Source organism: Falco punctatus, assembly GCF_963210335.1.
Source record: "Falco punctatus genome assembly, contig: scaffold_33, whole genome shotgun sequence".
NCBI lineage: Eukaryota > Metazoa > Chordata > Aves > Falconiformes > Falconidae > Falco > Falco punctatus.
Window position 1 is genome coordinate 867,873 of NW_027660146.1, and position 21,677 is coordinate 889,549.

The 21,677-nt window shown below is 50.3% G+C and overlaps 1 long non-coding RNA gene across 1 annotated transcript; it reads right to left on the bottom strand.

The window, feature by feature from the left end:
- Positions 1-3,715: 3,715 nt before the first annotated feature.
- On the bottom strand, positions 3,716-21,303 carry LOC308057810. The gene is made up of 2 exons (XR_013925468.1): positions 16,693-21,303; positions 3,716-5,589 (listed from the first exon to the last, which is right to left on the bottom strand). It is a non-coding gene; the product is annotated as an uncharacterized lncRNA (long non-coding RNA).
- Between the last annotated feature and the right edge of the window lie 374 nt (positions 21,304-21,677).

Consider the following 21,677-nt stretch of genomic DNA (forward strand, 5'->3'; position numbering starts at 1 on the left):
GTCCGCCGTCCTGGGTCCCCCCTTACTTGGGGAGGGAGCTCGACCTGGGCCCTCCATGGACCCACCAGCAGGAACTGGGAGTATAGAGGAACGGGCTGGGGGCACAGCTGCCCTATGGCCCCCCCAGCCCCATGGCCCCCCCATGGGCTCCCCCATGAGGCCCCTGTGCCTCCCATCCACCCCAGATGCCCCCCAAGCCCCGCCAGAGGACCTTGTGCCCTCCAACCAGCCCCCCAGCTGCTGCCAAGGCCCCTGCATAGTCACTGCACCCCCCAGCTCACCTAAAGGACCTAAGTCCCTTCTCAGCAACACTACTGCCCCCCCAGAGGCCCCTGTACCCCCCCACCTGCCCGCCAAGTCCCTCCAGAGGCCCTTATGCCCCCCTCCGGCCCTCAATTAGCCTCATGGGCCCCTCCAGATGCCCCAGAAGCCCCCAGCCCCCCTCACTAAGGCCCCTATGTCTCTCCAGACCCCCATGGGCTCCTCAAAACCCCCAGAGGCCCCTGTGCCCCCCCCCCAAGCCCCCTATGCCTCCCAAGCCCCCCCAGAGGCACCTGTGCCGCCCCCGAGGCCCCTATGCCTTCCTAGACTCTATGGCCCCTCAGAGCCTCCCCAGAGGCCCCTATGCCCCCCCCTCCGGCACCAACAAGCACCATGGGCCCCCCCAGAGGAACTTGTGGCCCACAACCAGGCCCCAGGACACTTCTGTTTGTGGTTCTCACTTTGCCCTGGTAGCCATGTGAAGCACACCACAACAGTTGTGCTACCTACTTTCTGGGGTGAGATGGGGAAAAGCTGACATTTGCACTCAGCCGCAGCCAAAATGCTCCACGGCACCACCCATGCACAGCTCCACCAGAGAAGGTGCCAGGAAGGATTTCTGTTTGTGGTTCTCACTTTGCCCTGGTAACCATGTGAAGTTGCCTTCTCACCAGGGATAACCTCTGTGAGTTCCCACAGAGATAGCTCAGCAATGTCCAGATGGAAGATGGGTCTTCGAACGGTGTACATCTCTTCCTCACCTTGGAATCACTCTTGGACCGTAGCAAAGGTCCCAAGTCCTGTGACCAGGACCCCCTGCCCAGGAAAACGACACAAAGGCTGACCACAGGGAAGAGCGAAACTCTATCACGTGCCAAATGCTTTCTCAGACTAGATCTGGGCGTGCTTTCACTCCTGGTTGACCAAGAAGCAAGAGCAGGAGAGCTGTTGAGGGACTTCCCTGAGAGAGGCCCGCTGTGAATCCTCCGCGGGAGGAGCAGCAACGCTTCACCTTTCTCAGCCTTGGCCATCGGGCTGGGTGTGGGTGAGCTTTTCAGCGGCTGCAGGTCTCAATCGCAGAGTGCAGCGAGGGTGAGGGCAGGCAGAGATCAGGCAGGAGAGGCTGTGCTCACTGAGGACATCCCTAGGGAAACAGGAACTCCCCAGGGACACACTGGAGACACCAGGACACAGGCAGGGACAATATTATGACGTTAGGGACTTCCGGGGGGACACCAGGACTCCCAAAGGGATGTCACTGGGACATTAAAGACACCCACCGGGACACAGTGGGACACAAGAACACATGGGGAGACACCACGGGGATATATAGAATGGCCTGGTAATATCTGGACCGCTCCAGAGACACCACTGTGACATTAGGAATTTCCCAGGGACACCACCTGGGACATCAGGGACCACCCCCTCACCTTCCCTGGGGACAGCAGGACCCCTCCAGGGACAGCACTGGGACATTAAGGACCCCCCTTTAATACAAGCCCTACCCCAGCAACAATGTAGAGGCATTAAGGACTCCTCCCAGGACACCAGGACCCCCACAGGACCAGAAACGCACAAGGGACATTCTGGGGACACAAGGACATTCCTGGGGACATCCCTGGGACATCAGGGACACCAGGACTGCCCCAGTGACACCACAAGGACATTAAGGACCCCCACAGGGATACCTTGCGACACAAGGACATATTGGGAGACACCACTGGGACATCATTAGAATAGCCTTTAGGACATCAGGACCTCTCCAGGGACACCACTGTGACATTAGGAATTTCCCAGGAACCCCACCCCAGGACATAACAGACTACCCACTCACCTCCCTGGGGACACCAGGACCACCCCCAGGGACACCCCAGAATGCCCCAGGGACACACTGGGACACCAGGACACCCCACCCCCCCCACCCCCCTAGGGACACCATGAGGAGGACATCAGGGACTCCCCTGGGGAACACCACTAGAATGTTAAGGACCCCCAGAAGGACATATGAGGTCACATGCACCCCCTGACAGACACCACCGGGACATCTAGAGTGGACTGGGGACATCAGGACCCCTCCAGGGATACCGCTGTGACATTAATGACCCCCACCAGGGACACACTGTGATACACAAGGACCCACTGACACACCACTGGGACATCTAGAATGGCCTGGGGATACCAGGACCACGCCAGCGACAACACTGGAACATTTAGGACCCCCCTGGAAACACATGACCTGCATCCAGGGAAACTGTAGGGGCATTAGGAACTCCCCCTGGGACACCAGGACCCCCACAGGACACACTGGGACACCCAAATGCCTATAGGGACAACTGAGAACACTAGGACATCCTGGGAGACATCCCTGGGACACCAGGGACACTCCCAGGGACACCCTAGTGACATCTTGGAAGCAGAAGGACCCTCCGCAGAGCACTCCTGGGACATCAGGATCCCCCCAAGGGGACCCTCCAGCAGGTCATTCTCAGTTATCATGCAGAAGCTCCCCCTCGATGGAAGTCTTACCAGCAGGGCAGCCCTCAGATCTGCACTGTCAAGGAAACGGAGCCCCAAAACAGACCCCCCATCCCAAAATGGGAGGACCCCCTCCCCACATGACACGTGACAGTTTAACATTATTCTAGGGGCCAACCAATGTCCTTCTTTTTCTTCTAGTGCCGTGACGACCACGGGTGGTACATGGACGGTCACCTTCTGCCCCATGGTGAACTTAGGGGCCTCCTGCATCAGTAGCACAGGTGCTGCTCCTGCTTTAAGGCATCCAGGCCATCCTGAGCTCACCTCATCCAGCTCTTTGCAGGAGTAAGCTACAGCCCGCCCCTGAGGCCCTAAACAATGTGCCAGAACTCCAAAGGCAATGCCTTTTCCCTCACGCTTAAAAAGTGCAAAGGTCTTTGTCACATCAGGTAATCCCCACGTGGGGGCCTCCACCACAGCTCACTTTTTTTCAGACGCTTGAAAGTGGCTTTACCCTCCTCTGTCCCGCCAACAGACCCATGGCAGGAGGTTTTCAGTAGCTCGTACCGAGCTTTCACAAATAAAACACAATTGCCTCCCCAAAGCCGACACCATCCGACCACCCCGAGAAATCCTCGTAGTTCCTTGAGAGTTTGAGGCTCTGCGAGGCAGCAAATAGCCTCTTTCTGTTGAGATCCCAACTGTCTCTGGCCTTCCAGCACTTCAAACCCCAAACATGGAAGTGACTCCTCGATAATTCCATATCCACTAATTCCCAAGACATTTAGAAGGCTTATCATCAGGGAAAGACACAGCTCCCAAGTCCCTGCTGCGACCAGAATATCATCCTACGATCGCAGAACTCTTCCCTGATCATTTTCTGTTCTCCAAATGTCGAACTGCTTTGCCAACTGATTCCCAAAGATTGTCGGGATATTTTGAAAGCCTTGTGGTGTAATCGCCTAAGTGTATTGCATTTTCCTTCCTGTTTCTGGGTTTGCACATTCAAAAGCAAAAGGCTTCTGACTGTCAGTGCCCAGGGGAACACAGAAAAAGGCATCCTTCACATCAAAAACTGTACACCATCCCTGTTCCCCTGTAAGGGTGGTTTAGTATCTGTATGGATGTGCTACTACAGGATAAATACCTTGAGGTATGATTTGTTGCTCTTAAATCCTGCACCAATCGGCAATCTTGACCCTTGGCCTTTTTCACTGGCAAAACAGGGGTGCTGGATTTCAACGCACACCCCACCAACCGGTTGTACTTCAAGAATTTCTGAATTATCGCTACCGACCCATTCCTAGCTTCCAGCTTCAGGCGATACTGTTTCATTCTCAGCAGGGATGATCCAGGCTTTAAGTCAATCCTCACAGGTTTTGACCTGTGGGATTTTCCAGGAACCTCTCCGGCTCGTACAATAGGAATCACAGCATCTCTGACCTCTGGGCTTATCTTTCTCCTTTCAAGGCAGCATAGTCTGTAATAACAAAGCTGCTGCCTTGACACAAACAGTTTCTGGAATGAAGATTTCTATTTCCTTGTTTTAAAATCAGATTTCTGCTTCCAATTTTTTGGAGTAGATCTCTCCCCAAACAATGCTTTTGGAGAATTTGGCTAATGTAAAAACTGATGAGTAACCCACTGTTTTCCCAGCTTCATTGCTAAGGGCTTCAAAAATGGCCAAGTTTCATGGGTCCCTGCCATACCAGCAATGCTTATATTCTTATTGCTTAGTTCCCCTCTAAAGCCTTCTGAACAGAGGAAGTAGCCCCAGGATCTACCCAAAGCTCAACTTCTTCACTTCCCAGCTCCGCTTTAACCAGAGGCTTCTCTGGGGAGAGATTCCTCCGCTCCCCCTCATTCCTCGCTTACTGGGAGCAAGGGGGCAGAGGGGCTCCAATCATTAAGCAGATGGTCTTCTTCCGAATGCCCATCCCTTTTGCACTGTGCACACTGATTATCAGCCAACCGAGGGCTGGGCCGGAGTCCCCCTCTCGGGGCTCTGCCCCATCCTCAGGCCCTTGGCCTCACCCTACTATTTTACTCTGATACCGCCAACAAGCAACAATTTACTCTTCCCTTTTGACTCTCTCTATAACGATATGCAATCCAAGCAACATCCAACAGCTTTCCCCTATCTCAAGCAATCACTTCCTTGTAACTTTTGTAATTTTCTTCTAATACCATCCCAGGATTGGCCCACCAGTAGAGGGGCTAATTGATCTCATCCCTCTTAAGATTCAGGGTCAACACTTGTAGAGTTGCGGGCTACCTCCTTCATTCTGTTCTGTAGATCTGTGGGGGGCTCTTGGCTATCGTGCCTACCCTCCTACCATTCAGACATGGTTATTGCCTTAGCCACAGCATTTTGAATGCCAAATACAATCCCTTTCTGATACCAAGTCCAAAGCTGCCTGGGTCCGTTTATAATCAGGTCCCAGTTTGGACCAACAGAGGGGAAATGATGCTCCACAGTTCCTGTTTTAACCTCAGCTTCCACATGTATTCTAGTGGCTTGACAAATCATCTCCTTCTCACTGATCTCCTACTATCAAACAAAACCTGCAGTATTGCCTCTATATCCTTACACTCTGGATCCTGTGTTTTAACCATCATTATTTCAAAAACACCAGCCGCCTTCTCAGGGTCATCTCAGCAATTTCCTGCGGTTGCTTTGCAATTCTTCAGCTCTGTTATTGAAAACGGGACCCTCACCGTAATGGGTCCTTCATTTCCCAAGCCTGGCGCAGGGGAGCCTGTATCACTTCCCCTGGTTTGGCCTGCTCCCACCCTGCGGCTGGGCTAAAACCTTCTGCCCCACTAAATCGCTCTCCCTCTTCACAGCCACTTTCCCTGCCACCAGCTTTGTCAGCTCAACTGCCACCATTTTCTCTTACCCTGCTCACATCATTAATATCAGCGTCAGAACTCTCTCCCCGTCTCTGCTGGGCTCCAACCATTAACTCTAAACCATCATCTCTAAACCTCCTTCTTTCTTGTAGTCATTACGATTTTAAACACCTCTGTCTGATACTACAAGCAGAGCAGACCCTTTTCAACAACCTCTTCTTATCCTTTTCCAAAGCCAAGGAAAAGGATCTCAGGGAGGTAAATTTATACCACACTGGTTTTGCCATTCAGAATGGGTCTTTACAGTGGAAAAAAGATCAGCATATCAAACTCTGTCCCTTTTCCTTTCTTGCCTTCAAAACAACATCAGCTGTAACATCGTACAATAATGCAAACTGCCATTTTTCCCCATCGCCCAGTTTCTACAGAGACCACCCCTGAGTACAGTATTGCACTAGGTTGCTTTTAGTTACGTTTCCCTCAGAACTACCCCTTAATTCTTCCTAGTGTCCCAAAACACATCCCAGTGGAGACTGCTGTAAAATACCACGGCTGTGTACACTGACCAGGGCCCACTTTCTTTTAGCATCCTGAACATTTTATCATATACATGTATAGAAGTATTTTCAGATGTTCCGAGTGCATGCTACTAGACACACACACACACACACACACATTAATATATTTGAGTATGTCAGGCAGAAATTTTACCAGACACATTGATTCCAGGAGAGCCCTCAATAACCCAACCCAGCAGGGCTTTTGCCTCTGCTTAGGGGCAGGTATCCCAGACCACAAGGAATGCCTGACATCTTACCGGGGGAACATTGCTTTGGAGTCGTTGGTCCGGGAATCAGAGGTCTTCCCCAAGAGTCCCTCAGTGCCGGCTGGAATTGCTGCGATTCACAGCTCCACCGACGCTCAATAGCAGAGTCTCACCTGGGTCACCAGAGAATGATACCATAAAGGCGGTCACGGTGAAAAACCCTCTCAGACCTGATGTGAAGTTTCAGAAGGCAGGCATTCTTTATGACAGCGCTGGGAGCACGGGGGAGTGTCACCTCTGAGCACGCTCACCAAGTTACTCGAGGGTACACATTACATACAGCAGAGTACTTGCACGCTCATAGTGCATCACACACGCACACTCTACCGACTTGTCTCCTCTTGTGGCCAGAAATTCCCCACTCAGAGGTTTTTTTGTGCATCACTCGAGAGAATGAAGTTCTTTTCCCCATCCGCTCTTTGTTCCGTGCCCTTCCCAAGGCTGACTCCCCAGATCAGTCATCCCTTTGTTCATCACTTCCAACAACTTTAGAGAGGTAGCTTAGCTAAACTTTGTGCCTAGATTTCTTTCACATAGAGCCAAACACGATATTAGAGCTTGGAAACTGGGGAGTTTAGACATCTGGTCCCGTTGCTGAGCCAGCAACCTTCCCTGAACAGATTCCTTGGACAGAAAGGTATATACAGTGCTATCTATACAGTGCCATCAAAACCTTCCCCTACATACCATGGCTGTCCCTAAAATCCTTCCATCGAGCACCCCAGTCATGCCTAAAAGCCTCCCCATTGCTCCCATCCCATTCCCAATTTCTTCCCTCAAGCCACCCCCCACCCCGCACCCCAGCTCATTTCTAAAATCCTCCCCCGTGCCTCTCGGACTGTCCCCAAACTATTTCCCCTGTGCCCCCAACCCCAGCAGTCCATCTATACAATCCTTCCCTCATCCCCCTCCTTTGCCCCCACAACCTTCCCCCTGTACCCCCATCCCACCCTGAGAACCTTCCTCAACACCCCAACCACCCCCCTCCGTCGGGCCCTGCAGTGATTCCACTTGCCCCCAGTCTGGCCCTAACATCCTTCCCCTCACTCCCGTCCTGTCCCTAAAGCCCTTCCCCCCAGACCCTCATGGCCATTCCTAGACTCCTTTCCCCCGACCCCACACTTTCTCCCGTCACTATTTCTCCCCAGCCCCTGCCGGTCATGCCCTACACTCCTTCCCACAGCCCCCCCCTCCACTCTGTCCCTAAAATCGTTCCCCTGCCCCCTGTCAGCCCCTAAAACCCTCCCTGGAACACTCCTCTCACTACCTACAGGCCTCCCCCGACCCCCTCGGTCCGTCACTAAATCCATCCCTCTGCCCCCCCAGGCCTGCTAGAGACTCCTTCCCCCCACCCCCCGGTCCGTCCCTGAAATCTCTCCCCCGGCCCACGGTCTGTCCCCAACAGCCCCCCCGGCCCCAGCAGGGCTGGCTCTTTACCATCGCGGTGGGAAAGGCGCTCAGGTTCTGCCAAGCATCTCTGCAGCTGCTGCTGTTTGAGGTCACCCTCAGAGGGAGAGGAGGACAGGACAGCCAGTGCCACCAGGGCTCAGCTGCTGGGAGCCCCAGCTTGTGTGGCATCGGGTGGGCCTCCCGCCACGGCCCAGCACAGCCTGCAGGTCCCCTCCGTCGAAAAGTCACCTCCTCTGGGCCATGGCCGCTCTGACAGGGCTCTTCCCAAAGCAGCCAACTCTGTTCCTCATGTGCTGCGGGCATTTCGGGCGAGCGGGAGTCAGATTCAAATACTCATGGAGTTCAAGATCTGATCCGTTTATTATACAAACCAAGTAACTTTTATAAGGCATTCGGTAAGCGTGTGATAATATGATTGGCTATCTTACAAGCGTATAATAATATGATTGGTTAACAATTGCTTATTGGCAAGAGTTCTGTTTCTGCTTGTTCTGGCACGTAGGCTCTTTTCTGCCGTTTCCCAGCTCCTCTTATCGCGTCCTGCTGGCCCTGGTTTTGTGCAAGCATCTGCAATTTGTTCCTCCCTCTTCATTCCACTGTTCTGGTCGTGACCTCGTCTTATTTCTTCAGTATTTTTCCACTTGCTTCAAAGTTCAGTATAATCATTCAATACAGCAAGAGCCCCAACACCTCCCCCTTTCTTTTTAAATACAGCATTAATACTGCGTTCCACACAGCTCTGAAAACATTGTAAAAGGCAAGGCACTAAAAGTAACAAAAGAATAACAAACAACAATATCAACACAGCAAGAGCCCCAACACCTCCCCCTTTCTTTTTAAATACAGCATTAATACTGCGTTCCACACAGCTCTGAAAACATTGTAAAAGGCAAGGCACTAAAAGTAACAAAAGAATAACAAACAACAATATAGACAGACCCTGTTTCAGTAAATCCCTCAACCACCCTCCAATGCCCAAAGAAGCAAACCACGCATCTATACCTGAAGAACCTTCTTTAACTTGATGTATACGATCTCTTAACTCCTCCAGCTGTCGGTGGATACTTCGTCCCATTTTCCCTCTCTCCTCAGAAACAACATTAATTGCAGGAGAGTGTTATAATCTAACATTCCTCCCTCCTGAGGCCATTTCGCATCACTCCCCAATTTATACAAAGGCCACCACTGATTACAATATTTAATCCATTTCCTTCTATTTTGGGTACCACCATGTCCTACGATATCACTCCAATGTTTTAATATACAACCCAAGGGCGATTTTTCACAGGGCTTACTCCTTCCATTTCCCATTTTACAATTTTAATTACTTTTTCTCAGGTCGCCTTAGCCACCCAAGGTCGGAAACACGAATAGAGCTCCTTGCTCATATTGCACTCAAACACATGTCTCAAGCACTCTTGCACTCACACTCAGTCAAAATAATTAAGCTATACACTGAAAATCAAAATGCGCATCTCAATCACACCATTCACACTCTCCGGGCAGCCCTCAGTCACACAAGCAGTATGTTATACGGTACCGTGCACTTATGTACAACTTTTAGGAACACTGACAGTTCACAAAGTATGCATTTCAATGAACAATTGCCAAAAAACAAACAACAAACAAAAAACACATTTTTCCTGGTCTTAAGCAGAGTGTTAAGTTTTCCGCTATTTGCCACAAATTACCAGAATATTATTATTTTTCAACATACATTTCATAACTCCGAGTTTTGAACATGTAACAAGACAACACATAGAACAAACAAGACACAGAGCGCTATTTCAGTTGTTACATTCTAGGAATTCCCCAATTCTTAAGACAACCTAAAGGAAGTTTTTAGCTTCCCCCCCCTTTTTTTTTTTTTTTTTCTTTCCTCCTGGGGACTGCGCTGCGCGCCGGACGTCTCCGTGCCTCTCACCAGCCGCCCCGTTACTAAACATACCGTTTTATCCGCGGATCCAGGGGTTCTCTTCTGCTCCCGGGTGAACAGCTGAGAAGAGGAGGCTCCTCCGAGGAAATCTCCCGGGGCGCGCCTAGGAGCGTCCGCTCCACAGCTGGTCCCTCAGCCAAGCAGAAATTCTCCTGCCTGGCTCACCAAAACTGACGTGCGGAATTTGACTCTATAACTCCAAAGTTATAAAGTAGGTATGTTTATTGCGCGCAGATGCACGGGGGATCGCTCCTCCACAAGCGTGCATACCCGAAGTGACGAACCATCCCACATTTATACAATGAAACAAATGAATATTCAATTAACGCCTATACATATTCGTTACCTAAACCCCGCTTCATATGTTAATTAGCTTATCAGTCCATTTCCTGGAATGTGGTGGTCTTGCAGGTTTGTAGGTGATTCATGTTCTTGTGACCATCCGATCTTCTCCAGCAAGGAAACTTAGCACTCCCTCCCTCTAGATAGCATTGGAATATCTCTCATCCTTTTCTCATTCTTTTTTTTTTTTTTTTTTTTTTTTTTTTTAAATAGCCCCTTTTGTTAGAGGAAGAAGGGCAGGCGTCTCCCCAAAACTGTAGTTGTCTCCTCAAAGCTGTGTGCCTATGTGACCAGACACCGCACCCATGACTAGTCACCATACCCACATTCCTTGAGCAGACATATACAATCACAATCGATGTCCATTGTCCCCATTTCACACTATTTCTCCATATCAAAATTACTTTATGTAATGCCAGAAACATCAGTCTCAGGATGAAATATAACTTACAACTTTATTTCAGCATTGCTCCTACCAGGTTTGTCCAAAGTCACACAATCATCTTAAAGTAGCCAGAGGCCATGGTGCATTTTAACACTGGTCAGGAAGTCAGATCTCAACTTTCACCTTTGCAAAGACAAACATGCTTCAAAAAATGCAGTCTGTTATTTAGGAGCTGGTGGAGCTGTGCCGTTCCCACCCCAGCAGTTTTACATCCAGTACTCGCAATTGCCGGTATTAATGTCTGTCTGCCGCTTGCCGTTTGTTCCTTATCAGGACACCAGGGTGGTAATTCATCATCTAATCCCCACGCTATTCGTTCAGCAGTAGTCATTACTGGATAAGCTTTAGATGTATAATCGGGGGGATTTTCACACGGAGGTTGCCCCTCTGGCTCTTCCTCCGACTGAGCAGTAGGATCACCGGGAGGCCGCACTGCAGCTTTAACAGCTGCAGCGACTTGTGCCTCGCCGTGTAACTGCGCGACCATACCCCATACAGCCCGATACGTGCGAGCCAAAGTCTTTACCCCCTTAGTCCCGACTTGCACAGATTCCCACAAGTCCTCTCCCACTTTCTTCCATGTTTCATTATTGTATACATCTTGCGTAGGAGCAAGGAAACCACGGCGGCGACTCCAACATAGCAGATCAATTACTGCCTGCCGTGAGACTGGCGTTTCAGTTTTCTCTGCCAGTTTCATCAAACTGTCTACGATTGCTTTTTCCACCACTGATGCAGTGATTCCCATCCTGCTTAAATTTCCTGACTCACCGGTCAGCCGTGCACGTTCCGCCTTTCTTCGGGCGCCCAGCTCTCTCTCCGCTGGCAGCAGGATCCTCGCCGGCTCCGCAGCTTGTAACACGATCCTTAATGAATCCTCCTGACTTTTTGACCGATCCTGTCAACCCTCACCGGATCACGTCGGGGTCACCAGATGCTGCGGGCATTTTGGGCGAGCGGGAGTCAGATTCAAATACTCATGGAGTTCAAGATCTGATCCGTTTATTATACAAAGTGCGATAATGTGATTGGCTATCTTACAAGCATAAAATAATATGATTGGTTAACAATTGCTTATTGGCAAGATTTCTGTTTCTGCTCGTTCTGGCACGTAGGCTCTTTTCTGCCGTTTCCCAGCTCCTCTTATCGCGTCCTGCTGGCCCTGGTTTTGTGCAAGCATCTGCAATTTGTTCCTCCCTCTTCATTCCACTGTTCTGGTCGTGACCTCGTCTTATTTCTTCAGTATTTTTCCACTTGCTTCAAAGTTCAGTATAATCATTCAATACAGCAAGAGCCCCAACACTCATGCCTACCGTCAGGCACAGGGAACGCTCACCTGAGAGCAGCTCCTGGCTGCACTGTGAGAGGGGGGCGAGGCCCTGCAGGAGGCCTCATAGCCCTGGGCACAGGATCCCTCTGAATTCAGCTGTTCCATTGCCTCAGGCAGCCAACACAGAAAATGGTGCCGCAAGGCATGCGGTGCCACGGTTTGAAACTCCAGTGCCAAGCGAGAAGGGGGGAAACTGTCAACCCGCTTGGTCCTTGATGTCAGAAAGAGCTTCCTTGCCTAGTTTCTTACACGTTGCAACTCTCAGCTACACCACATGCTTGAGGTTTTTCTAGGATTCTCTCAGGGAAGGAAAAGGATACCCAACTGCATGCATGCGTGTAATCACTAGAGCGTTTTGGAGTTTAAACTGTGAAAAATTACATTTCAAAAGAGAATCAAAATTACACCCATTACCACCCAAGGTTCATGCCAGATGTTCTCCATAAAGGAGGACAGAGAAAGGTGTGGCTATATTGCTCACAGAACGCTAGAATCATTTCAGTTAGCAGGCACCCTGGAAGGTCTCCCATGCCTCCTCATGTTCTGAACAGCCACAGTGAAGGAAAGGCTCCACAGAAGGAAAATCCTTTTCTCGTCACAGCTAGGGGTGCCACCGAGGCACTTCCTGGGTCCCAGTGTTACAGAAAGAAGTTTGAAGCACTCTCCTCCAGAACTGATTCTCTTCTAAGAACAACCAAAGGTCAGGGAAATGCACAAGTGGAAAGACGCCTGAGACAAAGACATAAATGCACATACACGTAACAGTTACTATGAGGTTTGCTTCCTCAGGAAGCAATGTTCAAGTATCCTCATCAGTCTTCCTCCCCATCTTTATCCAGTCTTCCCTATTTCTGTTTCAAACGTCTGTAAAAACCTATTTCAGTTTATTCTGGGAGGTTTGTTGTGCACCTCATTTCGTTCATAGCATGGTCCTGCTGCCCTGCTAATATGTCAAAATGTCAAGAACCAACTCAGATGGAGCCCCCAAACGTCTGGCCAACAGCTAAACCACCTAAGGTCTGGCTTTTCTCACCAAAACAGCTACTCTCAGGACAAGGTCTTAAAAACGGAGGGCTTTAAAAACAAGTGGCCCATGTAGGTGCTCCTACGCCCCCCTGCAATGGGCAGGTTCCTTGTGAGACCAAGGTGCTGTGGGGTGGTGCAGTGCAAGCATTAGTTAAACCAGACCAAGTTTACAATGCAAAGGAAATGGTCAAAGTCCTCGGTTTGAATGGCAGAGAGGCACCTGGAAGTCAGCTTAGAGGCAAGTTCAGGCCAGACTGCCGGCTTGCTGCCAGCACCAGCCCAGGGCTCTCCCGAGCAAGTGCCAGGACACCCTGAAGACAGAGGGTGACTCAAATAACAGGCCCACGGAGCAAGGGCAGCAGAGGCCCCAGCTGGTCAGCAGCTGGGGCACCAGAGGCACGGGCAGAGGCCCAAGGCGTGGGCTCTGCTTGGCATGGAGAAGAAGGAGCACAGGGGCTCTCCAGCTCTGCCTGCCGGCATGGGCCTTGCCTGCACACGTCTTTCTCCCAGGATGGACCAGGCACAGACAACCACTGGGGGAACGTGCTCAGCTTTTATTGCTCTCAGAATGTGTCCAGGGTGGAGCAGAGTCTGGCACCACAATGTCCTCATGGCAGCTGAACGTGTTGGGCACCGTCCGTGCACCCATACCTCGCGTGCCTCCCTGTGCCACACCCTCTGGATACTGCACAGGATCGGGGCCAGCTGCCATCTCTGGGGACCCCTTTGCCAGCACGGCGCTGCTGCTCTTGCTGTGGCCTGATGCAAGTAGAGCAGAAAGCCTTGCGCAGAGCCCTGAGTGCCCTGCGGAAGAGGGAGGGCCGTTGCCGTTGAGCTGGGGCATGCGGGAGGGCAGCCATGCCTGTGGAAGGAAGACAAGTGTAGGCAGGGGGCTGGGCAGGTACCGGGCAAGATCCTGCCTGCTCCCCGCCACCGAGAGCTTTCCCCAGGGAGTGGTGGCCAGGGAACAGCCAGCCCCCATGCATGCAGTCATTCTGCTTTGGCCTCAGTGCACATTGCCGGGATGGCTGGGCTAAGCCTTCCCTTGCCGGGCCAGCACTACACTCGGGGATGTACCTGGCTCATCCTCAGGCTCATCCCTGGGCTTGGAGCAGGGCCACGTGTTATCGCTCTGCTCAGGGGCTGGCTGCCCCTCCTGGAAACCAGCACGGGGGTCCTGGAACAGCTCCAGGAATGAGGGGTTGGCCATAATGCTGTGGATGGCGATGTCTTCCCCTTGGCACAGGTCTTTGCCACTGTCGTCTTCCCGCTTGTCCTCCTCTATGGCTGAGTGCCCTGGCTGCTCCTATAAAAACATTAACAGCCAAAGGAGATCTAAGCATGCGTTATTGGCTACCGGGGGAAACACAGGGGCTTAGGGGCATGCTTTAGTTGTAGACTACGCAGTGCCATGTGTCGGGTTGGTTAGGTTTATGGTCCCTGCAGCCAGAGGAGGGCTGTGCGTCACCTCTGTGCTGGGAAGCCACATGCACGTGGAGAGCAAGAGCACAGGCAGGGGATGGAGGGGATGTCAGCGGGCTGACACAGACAGCACCAGCCATCTCCCTGCTGCACATGGCCTGGACACTGCACCTGCCTGCAGTAACTCGTGGTGCTCAGTGCTGGTCACGCGCCCCTGGCTCACCTGGTGCCAAGAGTCCCAGGACAAGGGAGACCCCGTGGCATCTGTTTCATCTTCTACTGCTGGGTCAAGGTGGGGTGCGGCAGCATCATCCAGAGAGATCTGAGGCAGCAATGAAGCCAGATCTTCCTCGTGCGCTGCTGGGGAGAAAATGGCTGTGCTGGCCTCTCCTTGATGGTCTCCAGACATGGCAGAAGCCATGTGTTCTCCATCCTCACATTCCTCTTGCACGAGAGAGGCTGTGCTGGGCTCTCCTGGAGGCTTTCCAGGCAAGGAAGACTCGCTGTCCTGAGTTGCTGAAGATGGTCTTGGTGCCATCACCACATGCATGTTTCGTGCTGGGTCCCAGTGTTCTGCCAGTTGCTGACCGAGTCCCTGGATCGCAGCCACAGCCTCGTTCAGGACCCCACTCATTTTACACTCGTCTGTGTCCTGCAGAGCCATGTTGTAGGCTGCGGGGCTGTGTGAGGCAGCCGCCTGGCTCTCTGCCTGTGCTGCTGTGGGCTGCTCACTGAGGAGAGCAGAATCGGGTGCATTCATTGACTCTTGTGCTATGGGAGCTAGATGTGCGCAGTGCCCCTCTTCCTCAGAAGGTGTGGCCAGGGCAGCAGCTGCTGGCTCAACTTCCACGGGTTCCCCTTGCATAGCTGAAATGCTCTGTAGGTTGCCAGCTGCGTCTGCTGCTGCCCCTCTGCCTACACTGCTCAGCCAGCAGGGCCCATCCTGGGGACCAGCGTGGGGGTCCTGGAAGCACTCCAGGAATTAGGGGTTGACCCAGATGCTGTGAATGGTGATGTCCTCTTCTTGGGGCAGCTCATTGTCTCTGTCTTTTCCCCAGTCTTTTTCCTTTGGCAGGGACCCTGGGTTGTTCTGTGGCCTTGCTGCCCTTGCCCAGTTCTTCTTGAGGACACGAGCCGCTGCGCTTGCATGACTGCCTGTCCTGCTGTGCTGGGCTTTCCGATCCTCCGTCTTCACTGACGGGATGGCCACATGCTCCTGAAGAGCCTTGTGGTGCTCCCGCAGCGATTTGCCTTTGCACTTGTTTTTGGTGAGTGTCACCTGTGTTTTGAGATCGCGCTCTTCCACTTGTCCCTGCTGCCCTGAAGCCACATCCCTCCTGCCCAGGGAAGCTGGCACAGAAACCCTGCCAGCAGCACCAGTGCTTTTACATGCATGAGGATCAGGCACGTGCTGACCTGCAGGGGCCTTGCCACTGTGGGCCACCCGGACCTCCTCTGATCTTGCCATCTTCGCCACACCCAGCCTGTGTTCCCAATGCTACTGTGCCGCTGTCTGCTGGCTGGGTCGGTGGCTCCCAGTGAAAACCTTGTCCGGGTCCTTACTCAAAAGGTACCACTTTGTCTCCTTCCCAGCTGTGGCATTGGCTGCAGGGCTGTGTGGGGCATGCCTCCTGCTCTGCACTCTGGTGGCTTTCCCCTGCTCACCAGGGATGCCCCGAGTAGATGGGACAAGCTGTCGGTGTCTGCTGGTTGCAGTGCTGCTGGCCTTTCCCCTGCCCTGGGCAGAAGCTGCAGAGGCTGCTGCTGGCAGAGGCAGGAGCTTGCAGCCAGTGCTGGCAGCTCCTGGTGCCCGAGCTGTGTGCACCTTCTGTGGTGCTGCTGCCTGCCTTGCTGGCAGACGGGCCGTCTCCTCCCGCCTCACCCTGATGGGGGGCATTACCACCCTGCATGCTGGGCTGTCAGTCTGCAAGAGAAGGCGAGGAGAGAGGCTGCGTGACTGTGGCCCTTCGCCTGTGCCCCTGTGTCCCAGCTGGAAAAGCCCCTGTGCTGGCTCCCCTGCCAGCCCCCAGGGCAGCACTCAGCCCAACAGGGAGTTGCCGCTCGGCTCCCAGAGCTGGCTGGGGAGCGCACTGGTCCCGCCATGGACCATCCTGTGTTTTAACCATCATTATTTCAAAAACACCAGCCGCCTTCTCAGGGTCATCTCAGTAATTTCCTGCGGTTGCTTTTGCAATTCTTCAGCTCTGTTATTGAAAACGGGACCGTCACCGTAATGGGTCCTTCATTTCCCACAGCCTGGCGCAGGGGAGCCTGTATCACTTCCCCTGGTTTGGCCTGCTCCCACCCTGCGGCTGGGCTAAAACCTTCTGCCCCACTAAATCGCTCTCCCTCATCACAGCCACTTTCCCTGTGTGAAATGTGTTCATTTGATTCGTGTCAATATAGAACAATGCTAGGACCGCATGATGAAATGTAACCTTCTGTCTTACATACCCTTGTATAACCACACGCTTAAGAAAAACAGAGTGATCAATGTATATAGTTCCTGTATCTTGCAAAGAACATCTGGCTACATACCTAATTTCTGTATCTTAAAAAGGACATCTGGTTACACACCCTGATATGCAGGCTGAGCTGCTAACTGCATAGTGTTAAGTAAGAGAAGTTTACAGGGCGCATGCGTAAAATCTAGGGTCATCCTAAGGGTGAGCCAAGGAAGACTGCTGACTTCATCCACTGACCGCCAGACAGGGGTTAAGAAGACCCTCGGAGATAGAAAGAGCATACGCCATGAAGTATACGCCTGTTCCAAGGATCCATTTATATAAACCGACCCTTTCTTAGAAATAGCTAGGAATATGTATTAGTTTAGGAAATATAAACCAAAAATAAACTTTGTACAGCACGCGTCTTGGTGGAGCGGAGGCTCCCGGCGCACCCAGCGCTGTTTGCTTGCCTCTATTTGCTTAATAAATTGCAAACTTTGATTATAATCCTATTTTGGGACTAAGTTCTTTATCACAACTGGGGGCTCATCCGGGATGGCTTTGGTTCCTGAATTCTGACTTGATCAAGGAGGGGCGCCCCACCATTCGGTGGCTCCTGTTCGAGTCAGGTCGGGACTAACGCCATCCTGAACCTGAATAAAGGCAAGCAAAGAATTTGATTTTTTTAATGAGCTCCCTTGCTGGCTGCAGCACTATATTTTGCCCGTAATTCTGCATGCACAGATCCGAACGAAGACAGAGTCGTAAGTATTTAAGGCGCATACCGTTCCCTTGGGTGGGATTCAGTTGCCTCTGTGTGTAAGAGTGTGACTGAGACGGAACTTTGTTCCAAAGCCATTGTGGAGGTCTTCTTACCGCGGTTCCAATCTCCTGCTAGGGACTTGGCTGGTGAAGGACCGAAGCGATTCCTATAGGATTCGTGGGTGGGTGATGGGTCCTAAACCCCCTGCAAGACACTCCTACTAAGGTAACCAAGGGCCGTAGGAATTGCCACAGTAAAATTCCTAGATGGGCCAGACAAAATCGAAGACCAGGGACCACGAGAAAGGGAGCAAATTGCCAGACATACCACCAGAAAGTCCATTAGCAATAATGATTAGAAATTGGAACAACAAGGGCCCCATAAAAGGAAAAAGTAAATTAAAAATGATCCAGTATTGTATGGTAGAATGGCCAAAGGAGCCTATAAGACCACATGTCTTTTGGCCTGTTTTCGGTTCTTTTGAAGACTGGATTTGCCAGGCCTTAAATATACATGCTAATTCAAAGGAACCTTTTAGTCAGGAGGAAAGTGATTATGCAGGATTATGGATCAGGACTTCACGTCCTTTTCCAGCCTCAATACTTACACTAAAAGCAGAAGAAGAAAAACAGGAAAGAGAAAAAGATGATAAATGGGAGCCATTAGATAACCTACCACCTCCATATCTTAACAATCCACCCCCGGCGGCAGCTCCCCCTCCGGTGGCCGTGGTATCTCCACCAGTACCACCATTGCCCCTGCCTCCACCACCAACAGCACCGGAATTAGATCAACCCCCGGCTGCACGTATGAGAAGTAGGACTGCCGTATCTGAGGGAGCTTCTCTATATCCCTTACGAGAGGTACCCCTCGGAGGCAATCAGGGAGGCATCAGGTTTGTGGCAGTCCCATTAAATACTACAGATGAAAGAAATGGGCACCCTATTAGGTGATCCCTTTGGAGTAGCTGAAAAACTGGACCAGTTCCTAGGCCCCAATACTTATACTTGGGAAGAAATACAGTCCGTTTTAGGGATCTTATTTACTGCTGAGGAGAAGGGAATGATTAGGCAAGCTGGAATGAGAATTTGGGAAAGACAGAATCAGGCAGGACCCCCGGGAGACCAAAAATGGCCAAATGTGGATCCCCACTGGGGTCATCAACAACCCCAAGGAAGACAGAATATGAGGGACTTGAGAACATTAATCATACAGGGAATAAGGGAAGCGGTTCCCTGAGGGCAAAACATTAATAAAGCATTTAATGAACAACAAGGGAAAGATGAATCTCCAACAGAATGGTTGGAGAGATTAAGGAAAAGCCTACAAATGTATTCTGGAATTGATCCGAGTACAGTGGCCGGAACCACACTCCTTAGAACACAATTTGTGGCTAGATCCTGGGGGGACATAAGAAGGAAATTAGAAAAGTTGGAAGACTGGCAAGAGAGAGGATTAGAAAAGTTACTTAGGGAAGCACAGAAAGTATATGTTAGGAGAGATGAGGAAAAACAAAAAGCAAAAGCCAAAATCTTTGTAGCAGCAGTAAGAGAAAGCCAGAGAAATAAGACCCCGTCTGGAGAGAGAAGGGAAAAAGGAATAGAGAAAACACCCAGGGGACAATCTTATCGAGACAGATCCACAATTCCTGTCTGTTACTATTGCAATAAGAAGGGACATGTTCGGAAGAACTGTCGCAAGCGGGAACAGGATGAGAAAGTATTCAAAGAAGAATAGAAGTGTCAGGGGCTATATCTTCTGGGGACTTCAACATCAACAGAGCCCTTGATAAAATTATTAATCGGTCCCCATAAGGAGGAAGTTTTATTCTTAGTGGACACAGGGGCTGAAAAATCCACTATTAGAAAACTTCCAAAAGGAATAGAAAAAGGGAAGAGTTATATGTCAGTAGTAGGGGCAAAAGGAGAACCTTTTCAAGTACCTGTCTTGAAAGATGTAGAAGTAGAAACAGAGAAAAAAAATTGTCTTAATGGTTTACTTTTGCTCCCTGAAGCGGAGTACAACTTATTAGGAAGGGATCTGATTTTGAAACTAAACTTGAGGATTCAGAGTCAAGGGGACAAATTGCAGATTAAATTTCACACTTTAACACAAGAGGATGAAGAAGCCATTAACCCTTCAGTATGGTATAAGGAGGGGGAAACTGGAAAGATAGAAATGGGCCCCATAAAAGTTCAAATAATAGATCCGCATTGTCCCATTAGAGTCAAATAATACCGTATACCAATGGAGGGTCGAAAGGGATTAAAACTTGTAGTTGACAGACTTCTGGAAAAAGGAACTTCAGAACCATGTATGTCAACTCATAATCCACCCATCCTCCCTGTAAAGAAATCTGATGGGTCATACAGGATGGTACAGGACCTGAGAGCTGTAAATCAGCAAACAATCACTAAATTCCCTGTAGTGGCAAATCCTTATACTTTACTGAGCCATCTATCTCCCAAACATACTTAGAATAGCGTAATAGATTTGAAAGATGCCTTTTGGGCCTGCCCCCTGGGTGAGAGATCCAGAGATTATTTTGCCTTTGAGTGGGAGGACCCTGAAACGAGATGAAAACAACAATTAAGATGGACTATACTACCAAAGGGGTTTACAGAATCACCGAATTTATTTGGACAAACTTTAGAGAAAATCTTACAAGATTTTACATTACCCAGGGAGGTAAAATTATTGCAATATGTGGACGATCTATTAGTAGCAGGAGAAACTGAAGAAGGAACCCGAGAAACTACTATTAAATTGTTAGATTTTCTAGGAGAAAAGGGATTAAAGGTGTCTCAATCAAAATTACAGGTTGTAAAACAGGAAGTGAAATATTTAGGGCATTGGCTGAGTAAGGGAAGAAAGAAGTTGGATCCTGACAGGGTATCTGGGATCCTATCCTTAAGACCCCCACAAACTAAAAAGGGAATTTGGCAGATATTGGGATTATTAGGATATTGTAGACCATGGCTTGAAAGCTACAGCAAAAAGGTTAAATTCTTAAAGGAGAAATTAATAACCAACTTCAGTGATTCACAGAAGATGATCAGAAATTTGAGGAAATAAAAAGGGCATTAATGCAAGTGTCTGTATTGAGCCTCCTAGATCTGGGAAAACCTTTTTATTTTTTTTGTGAATACATCAAACCAGACAGCATATGGAGTCTTACTCAAGACTGGGCAGGAATTAAGAAACCCGCGGGGTATTGTTCTAAGTTACTTGATCCGGTAAGTAGAGGACGGCCTGCTTGTCTCCAAGCTTTGGTCGCTACAGCATTACTAATAGAGGAAGTTAGGAAGATTACCTTTAGTGCTCCTTTAAAGGTGTATACTCCACACAATGTCAGAAGTGTTTTACAACAGAAAGCGGAAAAATGGTTAACAGATAGCCGGATCCTAAAGTATGAAGCAATACTAATTGACTCCCCTGACTCAGAACTGAGGGTAACCTCTGCTCAGAGTCCAGCACAGTTTTTGTTTGGAGAACCATCGGAGAAATTACAACACAACTGTTTAGAGGTAATTGAAACCCAGACGAAGGTAAGGCCAGATTTAAGGGATACTGAATTGGAGAAAGGAGAACCACTGTTTACAGATGGCTCCTCCCAGGTATGGAAGGGAAAATAAAATCAGGATATGCAAGAATTAATAAGGACTTAGAACCTGTGGAATCAGGACCTTTGAGTCCATCATGGTCAGCTCAGGCTTGTGAGCTGTATGCCCTGTGTAGGGCCCTGGAATTGTTAAAAAAGGGGAAAAGTGCAGGAGCGGGCTGGAAACTAGGACCATGCATGGAAGTCAGTTAGCTGAGGGGAATTTGCTCGAGCTTGTCTAGACAACAATTAACATGATGAGATGTTTACAGAGCACAGGGGAGTGGGAGACGGATGGCGCCAAGGAAAGGTAACACCTTGCGGTTAATTGATGGTAGTTAACCACCAATCAGGGATTGCCTAGTATGCAAGGCTTAGCTTCAAGAACCAATCTGTTTAAAACGCGCAGCTTCTGAAAGTGTATAAAAACTCGTGCTTCTGTACAATAAATTGACATTTGCTTGCATCAAGCTGCGTCCTGTCTCTTCATTCGCCGCAAACTGGTGACCCCGACGTGATGAGGATCTGACTTCGTGA